Here is a 13,141-nt window from a genome sequence, read left to right on the forward strand (position 1 = left end):
CCAGCCGAGGAGCTAGAACCGGAACCACAATTTGATCCTTCACGACAGTCTAACTATCAGTGGGATCCGGAGATGATTGCCAGCCAGTGGCAATCGGAGCCTTGTTCTTCCTCATCGCAGTACGACCCCAACTATTATTATGGATATCCACCAGGCCAGCCGTGGCCATAGACCAACTTAGGCCAAAAGCCTAAGCTTGGGAGAGTACGTATTTCTCACCGACATTACATTTATGCTCACACACTCATTGCTAGATGTCGGTGCTCATACTTTTTCATTGTATCATCCATGCCAGTTTATTTCCTTTTATGCTTTCTTCTTGTGTGTTTGATAAACCTTAAGAAAAACCAAAAATATTAGTAGTAGTTTACTTTTCTTGCTGTAGTAATAATTAAAAAGAAAACTCAAAAATATTTCCCGTTCTTCTTTTGCTTGTTGGGAGCTTTCCCGTGTAAATAGTTTTATTTCTTTTCTTTAGGGGTCAGTAGGAGAAGACCATGATTAAATTGTTGAAGTGGCTCTTATATGCTTTATTGTTGATTTAACCAAGAGCCCATATTGCTTTGTCTTCTCCTGTTTATTGAATGCTCGCAGATTCCAGCTTAGTCCAATGCACGTGCACTCTTATTATTATTCACATCGTTCGGTCGTGCAAGTGAAAGGCAATTACGATGATATATGATGGACTGACTGAGATGAGAAAAAGCTGGTATGAACTCGACCTCTTTTGTTTTTGTAAATATGATGAGTTCATCATTCTTGATTCAGCTTGTTATGAATAAACATGTTCGCAATGACAATTAGAGATCATAGTTTCTTGTGCCATGCTTGATTAGCTATGAGTTATAATGGTTTACCTTGCATGCCAACATGCTATTGAGATGGTTATGATGTGGTATGATGGGGTGGTATCCTCCTTTGAATGATTTAAGTGACTTGACTTGGCACATGTTCATGCATGTAGTTGAAACAAATCAACATAGCCTTCACGATATTTATGTTCATGGTGGATTATATCCTACTCATGCTTGCATCCAATGTTTATTAATTTTAATGCATGTACATGGCTGTTGTCGCTCTCTAGTTGGTCGCTTCCCAGTCTTTTTCTAGCCTTCACCTGTACTAAGCGGGAATACTGCTTGTGCATCCAATCCCTTAAACCCCAAAGTTATTCCAGATGAGTCCACTATACCTTCTTATATGCGGTATCTACCTGCCGTTCCAAGTAAATTTGTATGTGCCAAACTCTAAACCTTCAAATAATCATCCTGTTTTGTATGCTCGAATAGCTCATGTATCAACTAGGGTTGTCTGTATCTTCCATGCTAGGCGGGTTATTCTCAAGAGGAGTGGACTCCGCTCCTCACTCACGAGAAAATGGCTGGTCACCGGGATGCCCAGTCCCATGCTTTATGCAAACTAAATCAAAATAATTGCAAAACAAAACTCCCCCTGGGACTGTTGTTAGTTGGAGGCACTCGTTGTTTCGAGCAAGCCATGGATTGATGTTTGTTGGTGGAGGGGGAGTACAAACTTTACCATTCTGTTTGGGAACCGCCTATAATGTGTGTAGCATGGAAGATATCGCCATCTCTTGGTTGTTATGTTGACAATGAAAGTATATCGCTCAAAATATTATTCACCTCTATTTCAAAACCGAGCTCTGGCACCTCTACAAATCCCTGCTTCCCTCTGCGAAGGGCCTATCTATTTACTTTTATGTTGAGTCATCACCCTCTTATTAAAAGCACTAGCTGGAGAGTGCAGCTGTCATTTGCATTCATCACTGTTAATTTATATTGGGTGTGACTATGATTGGATCTCTTTTACCATGAATTACAATGTCTAGTCAGTCCTTGATCTTTAAAGGTGCTCTGCATTTATGTTTTGCGGTCTCAGAAAGGGCTAGCGAGATACCATCTTGTTATAGCATATTATGATTGTTTTGAGAAAGTGCTGTCATCCGAGATTCAATATTATGGCTTGCTAGTTTATTATGCTATTGATATGGGTAATCATGAGACCTGAGAATTATTGCAAATATGGTTAGTTATAATCTTTGCTGAAAACTTGAATGCCAGCTTGACATATTTACAACAACAAGAGCAAACAGAGTTTGTAAAAGTTTTTCTTTATTTCTTTCAGTTTGTCAACTGAATTGCTTGAGGACAAGCAAGGGTTTAAGCTTGGGGGAGTTGATACGTCTCCGTCGTATCTACTTTTCCAAACACTTTTGCCCTTGTTTTGGACTCTAACTTGTATGATTTGAATGGAACTAACCCGGACTGACGCTGTTTTCAGCAGAATTGCCATGATGTTGTTTTATGTGCAGAAAACAAAAGTTCTTGGAATGACCTGAAACTCCACGGAATATCTTACAATAAATAATAAAAATCCTCGCCAAAGATGAAGACCAGGGGGGCCACACCCTTTCCACGAGGGTGGGGGGCGCCCCCCTAGGGCGCGCCCCCCTACCTCATGGGCCCCCTGGAGACCTCCCGACTCCAACTCCAACTCTATATATCTGCTTTCGGGGAGAAAAAAATAGGAGAGAAGATTTCATCGCATTTTACGATACGGAGCCGCCGCCAAGCCCTAAAACCTCTTGGGAGGGCTGATCTAGAGTCCGTTCGGGGCTCTGGAGAGGGGGATTCGTCGCCGTCGCCATCATCAACCATCCTCCATCACCAATTTGATGATGCTCACTGCCGTGCGTGAGTAATTCCATCGTAGGCTTGCTGGACGGTGATGGGTTGGATGATATTTACCATGTAATCGAGTTAGTTTTGTTAGGGTTTGATCCCTAGTATCCACTATGTTCTAAGATTGATGTTGCTATGACTTTGCTATGCTTAATGCTTGTCACTAGGGCCCGAGTGCCATGATTTCAGATCTGAACCTATTATGTTTTCATCAATACATGAGAGTTCTTGATCCTATCTTGCAAGTCTATAGTCACCTATTATGTGTTATGATCCGTTAACCCCGAAGTGACAATAATCGGGATACTTACCGGTGATGACTCATAACCCACAAGTATAGGGGATCGCAACAGTTTTCGATAAGTAAGAGTGTCGAACCCAACGAGGAGCTAAAGGTAGAACAAATATTCCCTCAAGTTCTATCGACCACCGATACAACTCTACGCACGCTTGACGTTTGCTTTACCTAGAACAAGTATGAAACTAGAAGTACTTTGTAGGTGTTTTCGGAAAGGCTTGCAAGAAAGTAAAGAGCACGAAAATCAAACTAGGGGCTGTTAAGGTAAAGAAGCAACTAAAGTAAATATAGAGAGTGTAGAAAAGTGGTGGTAGGAGTTGTGAAATTGTCCCTTAAGCAATTGACTACTTTACTAGACCGATAGCAAGTATTATGTGGGAGAGGCCACTGCTAGCATGTCATCCCTGACTTGGAATTCTATGCACTTATGATTGGAACTATTAGCAAGCATCTGCAACTACTAACGTTCATTAAGGTAAAACCCAACCATAGCATTAAGATATATTGGTCCCCCTTCAATCCCGTATGCATCAATTTCGATGCTAGGTTGAAGCTTCTGTCACTCTTACCCTCCAATACATAGTCCTATCAACATACAACTAACCCTATGGTGTGATCCACGCGCGCAATCATATGATGGGCACCAAAGGACAGCAACATAACCACAAGCAAATTAAATCAATCATAGCAATTCATCAATCACCGATAGGACAACGAAAATCTACTCAGACATCATAGGATGGAAACACATCATTGGATAATAATATGAAGCATAAAGCACCATGTTCAAGTAGAGGGTACAGCGGGTTGCGGGAGAGTGGACCGCTGTAGATAGAGGGGGGAAGGTGATGGAGATGTTGGTGAAGATGGCGGAGGTGTTGGTGTAGATCGCGGTGATGATGATGATGGCCACGGCAGCGTTCCGGCGCCACCGGAAGAGAAGGGGAGAGGGGGGCCCTTCGTCTTCTTCTTCCTTGACCTCCTCCCTAGATGGGAGGAGGGTTTCCCCTCTGGTCCTTGGCCTCCATGGCATGGGAGGGGCGAGAGCCCTTCCGAGATTGGATCTATCTCTCTGGTTCTGCGTTCTGTTATGGCTCTGTTTCACCGTTTCGTATATATATGGAGATCCGTAACTTCGATTGGCCTGAAACCTTCGCCGTGATTTTTTTCCGAATATTATCTTTCTTGCGGCAAAAGAAGAGCATCAACCGCCTTACGGTGGGCTCACGAGGGTAGGGGCGCGCCCTAAGGGGGAGGCGCCCCCTGCCTCGTGACCACCTCGGGCACTGGTTCACGTTAATTTTCGTTCCGAATTTTCCATATTTTCCAAAAATAAGCTCCGTCCGTTTTTATCCCGTTTGGACTCCGTTTGATATGGATATTCTGCGAAACCAAAAACATGCAACAGACAGGAACTGGCACTGGGCACTGGATCAATATGTTAGTCCCAAAAATAATATAAAAAGTTGCCAAAAAGTATATGAAAGTTGAATAATATTGGCATGGAACAATCAAAAATTATAGATACGACGGAGACGTATCAGCATCCCCAAGCTTAATTCCTGCTCGTCCTCGAGTAGGTAAATGAAAAAAAAGATAATTTTTGATGTGGAATGCTACCTAGCATAATCTTGATCATATGTCTAATCATGGCATGAATATTAAGACATGAGTGATTCAAAGCAATAGTCTATCCTTTGACATTAAGACAATAATACTTCAAGCATACTAATAAAGCAATCATGTATTTTCAAAATAACATGGCCAAAGAAAGTTATCCCTACAAAATCATATAGTCTGGCTATGCTCCATCTTCACCACACAAAATATTCAAATCATGCACAACCCCGATGACAAGCCAAGCAATTGTTTCATACTTTTGACGTTCTCAAACCTTTTCAACTTTCACGCAATACATGAGCATGAGCCATGGACATAGCACTATAGGTGGAATAGAATATGATGGTGGAGGAGACAAAAAGGAGAAGATAGTCTCACATCAACTAGGCGTATCAATGGGCTATGGAGATGCCCATCAATAGATATCAATGTGAGTGAGTAAGGGATTGCCATGCAACGGATGCACTAGAGCTATAAGTGTATGAAAGCTCCAACTGAAACTAAGTGGGTGTGCATCCAACTTGCTTGCTCATGAAGACCTCGGGCATTTGAGGAAGCCCATCATCGGAATATACAAGCCAAGTTCTATAATGAAAATTCCCACTAGTATATGAAAGTGATAACTCAAGAGACTCTCTATATGAAGAACATGGTGCTACTTTGAAGCACAAGTGTGGAAAAGGGATAGTAGCACTGCCCCTTCTCTCTTTTTCTCTCATTTTTTTATTTTTTTATTTTTTTGGTGGGCTTCTTTGGCCTCTTTTTTTATTTGGGCTTCTTTGGCCTCTTTTTTTTGTAAAGTCCGGAGTCTCATCCCGACTTATGGGGGAATCATAGTCTCCATCATCCTTTCCTCACTGGGGCAATGCTCTAATAATGATGATCATCACACTTTTATTTACTTACAACTCAATATTACAACTCGATATCTAGAACAAAGATATGACCTATATGAATGCCTCCGGCGGTGTACCGGGATGTGCAATGATCTAGCGTAGCAATGACATCAAAAAACGGACAAGCCATGAAAACATCATGCTAGCTATCTTACGATCATGCAAAGCAATATGACAATGAATGCTCAAGTCATGTATATGATGATGATGGAAGTTGCATGGCAATATATCTCGGAATGGCTATGGAAATGCCATGATAGGTAGGTATGGTGGCTGTTTTGAGGAAGGTATATGGTGGGTTTATGGTACCGGCGAAAGTTGCGTGATACTAGAGAGGCTAGCAATGGTGGAAGGGTGAGAGTGCGTATAATCCATGGACTCAACATTAGTCATAAAGAACTCACATACTTATTGCAAAAATCTATTAGTCATCGAAACAAAGTACTACGCGCATGCTCCTAGGGGGATAGATTGGTAGGAAAAGACCATCGCTCGTCCCCGACCGCCACTCATAAGGAAGACAATCAATAAATAAATCATGCTCCGACTTCGTTACATAACGGTTCACCATACGTGCATGCTACGGGAATCACAAACCTCAACACAAGTATTTCTACAATCCACAACTACCCACTAGCATGACTCTAATATCACCATCTTTATATCGCAAAACTATTGCAAGGAATCAAACACATCATATTCAGTGATCTACAAGTTTTATGTAGGATTTTATGACTAACCATGTGAATGACCAATTCCTGTCATCTCTCTAAATAGATATAAGTGAAGCAAGAGAGTTTAATTCTTTCTACAAAAGATATTCCCATGCTCTAACAAATATAAGTGAAGCAAAAGAGCATTCTACAAATGGCGGTTGTCTATGTAAAGAGAAACAGGCAATCCAAACTTCAAATGATATAAGGGAAGCACATGAAGCATTCTATAAAGCCATACTCAAAAGATATAAGTGAAGTGCTAAGAGCATTCTATAAATCAACCAAGGACTATCTCATACCCGCATGGTTCATAAAAGAAAAATAAAAACCTAAATGCAAAAGACGCTCCAAGACTTGCACATATCGCATGAACGAAACGAATCCAAAAACATACCGATATTTGTTGAAGAAAGAGGGGATGCCTCCCCAGCATCCCCAAGCTTAGACGCTTGAGTTTCCTTGAATATTTACTTGGGGTTCCTCGGGCATCCCCAAGCTTGATCTCTTGCCTCTCTTCCTTCTTCTCACATCGAGACCTTCTCAATCATCGAACACTTCATCCACACAAAACTTCAGCAGAAAACTCGGTAAGATCCGTTAGTATAATAAAGCAAATCACTACTCTAAGTACTGCTGCAAACCAATTCATATTTTGTTTTTGCATTGTCTCTACTGTAATATAAGTTTTTCATGGCTTAATCCACTGATATAAATTGATAGGTTCATCAAAACAAGCAAACTATGCATCAAAAACAGAATCTGTCTAAAACAGAACAGTCTGTAGAAATCTGAACATTCACCATACTTATGATACTTGAAAAATTCTACCAAAATTAGTAAAAATAAAAAATTTGTATAGTAAGACAGTGCAAAAAGAATCAGAACCATTTGACATTCCAGCTAAAAATGTAAAATCGCGCACTACAGCCAAAGTTTCTGTCCTGCACCGTACAAACCATCAAGCAAATGTAAACATCCTAAAGGCAAACCTTGGCACATTATTTTTATAATACAATGGAATTGTACAAGGGGATAATTATTTTTGTTGAAAAGTTTCTGTAATCAAGATTCACAAAGTTGCCGTGAGCATGAACAAAGTTCAAGGAGCTCTCCCACTTCAACAATGTGTGTCTTTCTCACTTTCACTTTCCTTTTTGAAAAGTTTTGGGTTCCCCTCTTTATTTTTGTTGTTTTTAAACTATATGAAAGCACTCAACAGAAATAAATGACTCTCTAAAACTTCTGGGTTGTCTCCCTAGCAGCGTTTTCTTTAAAGCCATTAAGCTAGGCATATAGTGCTCAAGTAGTGAATCCACCCGGATCCCAAGGTATATCAAAGACAATTTTAATTACCAATGATTTGTAATTTAGTAGTGAGCACAAAGCAACATATATCAAGCAATGACGAAGTCTAACTCTCTTCCTATGCATTGGCATGTCATAAAAGAACAATTCATGCACACCTAGTAAAGGCCAATGCATAGTATAAACAGTTTCTTGCAATTTTATCATGTTGGAAACATAGAGAGGTGGAGATATAGTTCCTCTCTCATAATAATTGCAAGTAGGAGCAGCAAGCACATGCATATTATATTTATCGAAATCATCATGTGCAACGGTAAAAGGCAACCCATCAATATAATCCTTAATAAGTGCAAACTTCTCCGATATAGTATAATCGGGAGAATTCAAAAAGATAATAGGACTATCATGCGTGGGTGCAATAGCAACAATTTCATGTTCAACATAAGGAACTATAGCAAGTTCATCTCCATAAGCATAATTCATATTGGCATCTTGGCCACAAGCATAGCAAGCATCATCAAAAAGGGATATTTCAAAAGAATCAACGAGATCATAACAATCATCATAGCAATCATCCTCCGGTAAGCACAAAGGGAAATTAAACAATGTATGAGTTGGAGGGTTACTCTAATTAGAAGGTGGGCACGGGTGATCAATCCTCTCTTCCTCCTTTTGTTCTTCGCTCTCCTCATCATCTTTTTCATCCAATGAGCTCACAGTGTCATCAATTTCTTCTTCCATAGATTCCTGCAAAATATTAGTCTCTTCTTGGACAGCGGAGACTTTCTTAATAAGTGCATTAATTTCATAATTGTATTCATAATTCTCATAGCAATATTTGAGGATAGCTAAATTTTCAGATCTATAACAAGCATCATCAATATCATCAAACTCTTTAAACATGGATTCAATTTCATAAGCACCCATAAAAGCAACAAATTCTTCTATTTGTTCCACATCATAGTAATCATATATACCTCTAGCATAAGAAGCCAAGGTTTCATTATCATTAAATCTGCATGAAAAGGGGAGGTGTGGAGAATTCATCCTAGAGCAACAAGTATAATCATATTCCGAGCATAGTTGTCTAGCATACCACTTCAATATATAAATTTGATCCCATAATAGTTTCCCTTTTTGTGTCAAGCGATAATCCCTAAAGTATTCACATTGATCCAACGTTACTCCCATTACATAATTAAATGGGGTTTTCTCAGGATTATTAAAGTAGTACATAATATCTTTCACATAACCAGCATCGAGGGTTTTAGGAGGTTCCCCATCTCCATGAGTAGCAAGTACACCTAATTTTTTTGGTATTTCGTGTTCCATATCCATAACTAAAGATAGAGAACAACTTAGAACAGCAAATAAAAATTACTTAGTGATAAAGCAAACAAGCACACAAGAGAATATTCACCCCACGCTATTGCTCCCCGACAACGGCGCCAGAAAAATATCGCAACAGTTTTCGATAAGTAAGAGTGTCAAACCCAACGAGGAGCTAAAGGTAGAACAAATATTCCATCAAGTTCTATCAACCACCGATACAACTCTACGCACGCTTGACATTCGCTTACCTAGAACAAGTATGAAACTAGAAGTACTTTGTAGGTGTTTTCGGAAAGGCTTGCAAGAAAGTAAAGAGCACGAAAATAAAACTAGGGGCTGTTAAGGTAAAGAAGCAACTAAAGTAAATATAGCGAGTGTGGAAAAGTGGTGGTAGGAGTTGCGAAATTGTCCCTTAAGCAATTGACTACTTTACTAGACCGATAGCAAGTATTATGTGGGAGAGGCCACTGCTAGCATGTCATCCCTGACTTGGAATTCTATGCACTTATGATTGGAACTATTAGCAAGCATCCGCAACTACTAACATTCATTAAGGTAAAACCCAACCATAGCATTAAGATATATTGGTCCCCCTTCAATCCCGTATGCATCAATTTCTATGCTAGGTTGAAGCTTCTGTCACTCTTGCCCTCCAATACATAGTCCTATCAACATACAACTAACCTATGGTGTGATCCACACGCGCAATCATATGATGGGCACCAAAGGACAGCAACATAACCACAAGCAAATTAAATCAATCATAGCAATTCATCAACCACCTATAGGACAACAAAAATCTACTCAGACATCATAGGATGGAAACACATCATTGGATAATAATATGAAGCATAAAGCACCATGTTCAAGTAGAGGGTACAGCGGGTTGCGGGAGAGTGGACCGCTGTAGATAGAGGGGGGAAGGTGATGGAGATGTTGGTGAAGATGGCGGAGGTGTTGGTGTAGATCGCGGTGATGATGATGATGGCCACGGCAGCGTTCTAGCGCCACCGGAAGAGAAGGGGAGAGGGGGCCCCTTCGTCTTCTTCTTCCTTGACCTCCTCCCTAGATGGGAGAAGGGTTTCCCCTCTGGTCCTTGGCCTCCATGGCATCGGAGGGGCGAGAGCCCCTCCGAGATTGGATCTATCTCTCTGTTTCTCTCTGGTTCTGCGTTCTGTTGTGGCTCTGTTTCACCGTTTCGTATATATATGGAGATCCGTAACTCCGATTGGCCTGAAACCTTCACCGTGATTTTTTTCCAAATATTATCTTTCTTGCGGCAACCGCCTTACGGTGGGCTCACGAGGGTAGGGGGCGCGCCCTAAGGGGTGGCGCCCCCTGCCTCGTGACCACCTCGGGCACTGGTTCGCATTGATTTTCCTTCCGAATTTTCCATATTTTCCAAAAATAAGCTTCATCCGTTTTTATACCGTTTGTACTCCATTTGATATGGATATTCTGCAAAACCAAAAACATGCAATAGACAGGAACTGACACTGGGCACTGGATCAATATGTTAGTCCCAAAAATAATATAAAAAGTTGCCAAAAAGTATATGAAGTTGAATAATATTGGCATGGAACAATCAAAAATTATAGATACGATGGAGACGTATCAATGACCGTAGTTTGAGGAGTTCATGTATTCAGTATGTGTTAATGCTTCGTTCCGTTCTCTATTAAAAGGAGGCCTTAATATCCCTTAGTTTCCCTAAGGACCCCGCTGCCACGGGATATCCGTAGGAGAAAAGATGTCATGCAAGTTCTTTTCCATAAGCATGTATGACTATATTCGGAATACATGCCTACATTATATCAATGAACTGGAGCTAGTTCTGTGTCACCCGAGGTCATGACTGTTACATGATGAACCGCATCCGGCATAATTATCCATCACTGATCCGATGCCTACGAGCTTTCCATATATTGGTTTATGCTTATTTACTTTCCCGTTGCTTTTGTTACAATCACTACAAAATACCAAAAACATTACTTTGCTTTCGTTACTCTATTGTTACTGTTGGGGAACGTAGCAGAAATTTAAAATTTTATACGCATCACCAAGATCAATCTATGGAGTCATCTAGCAACGAGAGAGAGGGAGTGCATCTTCATACCCTTGAAGATTGCTAAGCGGAAGCGTTCAAGAGAACGGGGTTGATGGAGTCGTACTTGTCATGATCCAAATCACCGATGATCCTAGCGCCGAACGGACGGCACCTCAGATATTAGTTGTGAAACAATTTCCACAATGTCTTAATTATGTGCCAAACTCGTAACTCAGATATTCATCTCTATGATCATATCATAGACATTTCATCATCTTGTCACGACAATCTTCAACTTCACTCTGAAATTACTTGAACCTTTCAATAATTCAGACTTGTGTTTCATCAAGTAAACATACTTAGCATCTACTCAAATCATCAGTGAATTAAGAACATAACGATATCCACTGCGTGCCTCAGCACTCATTGGACTGCACACATCAAAATGTATTACTTCGAACAAGTTGCTTTCTTGTTCCATCTTACTGAAAACAAGGCCTTTTAGTCATCTTTCCCATGTGGTATGATTTGCATGTCTCAAGTGATTCAAAATCAAGTGAGTCCAAATGATCCATCTGCATGGAGTTTTTTCATGCATATCTACCAATAGACATGGTTCGCATGTCTCAATCTTTTCAAAAACGAGTGAGTCCAAAGATCCATCAACGTGGAGCTTCTTCATGCGTTTTATACCATCATGACTCAAATGGCAGTGCCACAAGTATATGGTACTATCATTACTATTTTATATCTTTTGGCATGAACATGTGTATCACTATGATCGAGATTCAATAAACCATTTATTTTAGGTGCAAGACCATTGAAGGTATTATTCAAGTAAACAGAGTTACCATCATTCTCCTTAAATGAATAACCGTATGGCGATAAACATAATCCAATCATGTCTATGCTCAACGCAAACACCAAATAACAATTATTTAGGTTTAACACCAATCTCGATGGTAGAGGGAGCGTGCGATGTTTGATCACATCAACCTTGGAAACACTTCCAACATATCGTCATCTCACCTTTAGCTAGTCTCCGTAGCCTTTTATTTCGAGTTACTAACACTTAGCAACCGAACCGGTATTTATTACCCTGGTGCTACTAAGAGTACTAGTAAAGTACACGATAATATGACGTATATCCAAAATACTTCTGTCGACCTTGCCAGCCTTCTCATCTACCAAGTATCTAGGGTAGTTCTGCTTCAGTGACCGTTACCCTCATTATAGAAGCACTTAGTCTCGGGTTTGGTTCAACCTTGGGTTTCTTCACTAGAGCAGCAACTGATTTGCCGTCTCATGAAATATCCCTTCTTTCCCTTGCCCTTCTTGAAACTAGTGGTTTTACTAACCATCAAAAACTGATGCTCCTACTTGATTTCTACTTTCACGATGTCAAACATCGCGAATTGCTCAAGGATCATCATGTCTATCCCTGATATGTTATAGTTCATCACTAAGCTCTAATAGCTTGGTGGCAGTGACTATGGAGAACTATCACTATCTCATCTGGAAGATTAACTCCCACTCGATTCAAGCGATTGCAATACTCAGACAATCTGAGCACATGCTCAACGATTGAGTTTTTCTCCCTTAGTTTGCAGGCTTAAGAAACTTGTCAGAGGTCTCATACCTCTTGACGTGGGCACTAGTCTGAAATTCCAATTTCAGTCTTTGGAACATCTCATATGTTCTGCGACGTTTCAAAAACGTCTTTGGTGCCACAATTCTAAACCGTTAGCATTACGCACTGAACTATCACGTAGTCATCAAAACGTGTATGTCAGATGTTTCCCAACATCTACAGACGATGCTCGAGGTTTAACGCACTGAGCGGTGCATCAAGGACATAGCCCTTCTGTGCAGCAATGAGGACAATCATCAGTTCACGGACCCAGTCCGGATAATTGCTACTGTCAACTCTCAACTAAATTTTCTCTAGGAACATATCTAAAACAGTAGAACCAAAGCGTTAGCTACGACATAATTTGCAAAGACCTTTTGACTATGCTCATTATAATTTAGTTCATCTAATCAAATTATTCAATGAACTCCCCCTTAGATAGACATCCCTCTAGTCATCTAAGTGATACATGATCCGAGTCAACTAGGTCGTGTCCGATCATCACGTGAGACGGACTAGTCATCATCGGTGAACATCTTCATGTTGACCGTATCTTCTATACGACTCATGTTCGACCTTTCGGTCTTCCGTGTTC

This window comes from Triticum urartu, chromosome 4A (assembly GCF_056163025.1).
Source record: "Triticum urartu cultivar PI428250 chromosome 4A, HENAU_Tu73, whole genome shotgun sequence".
NCBI lineage: Eukaryota > Viridiplantae > Streptophyta > Magnoliopsida > Poales > Poaceae > Triticum > Triticum urartu.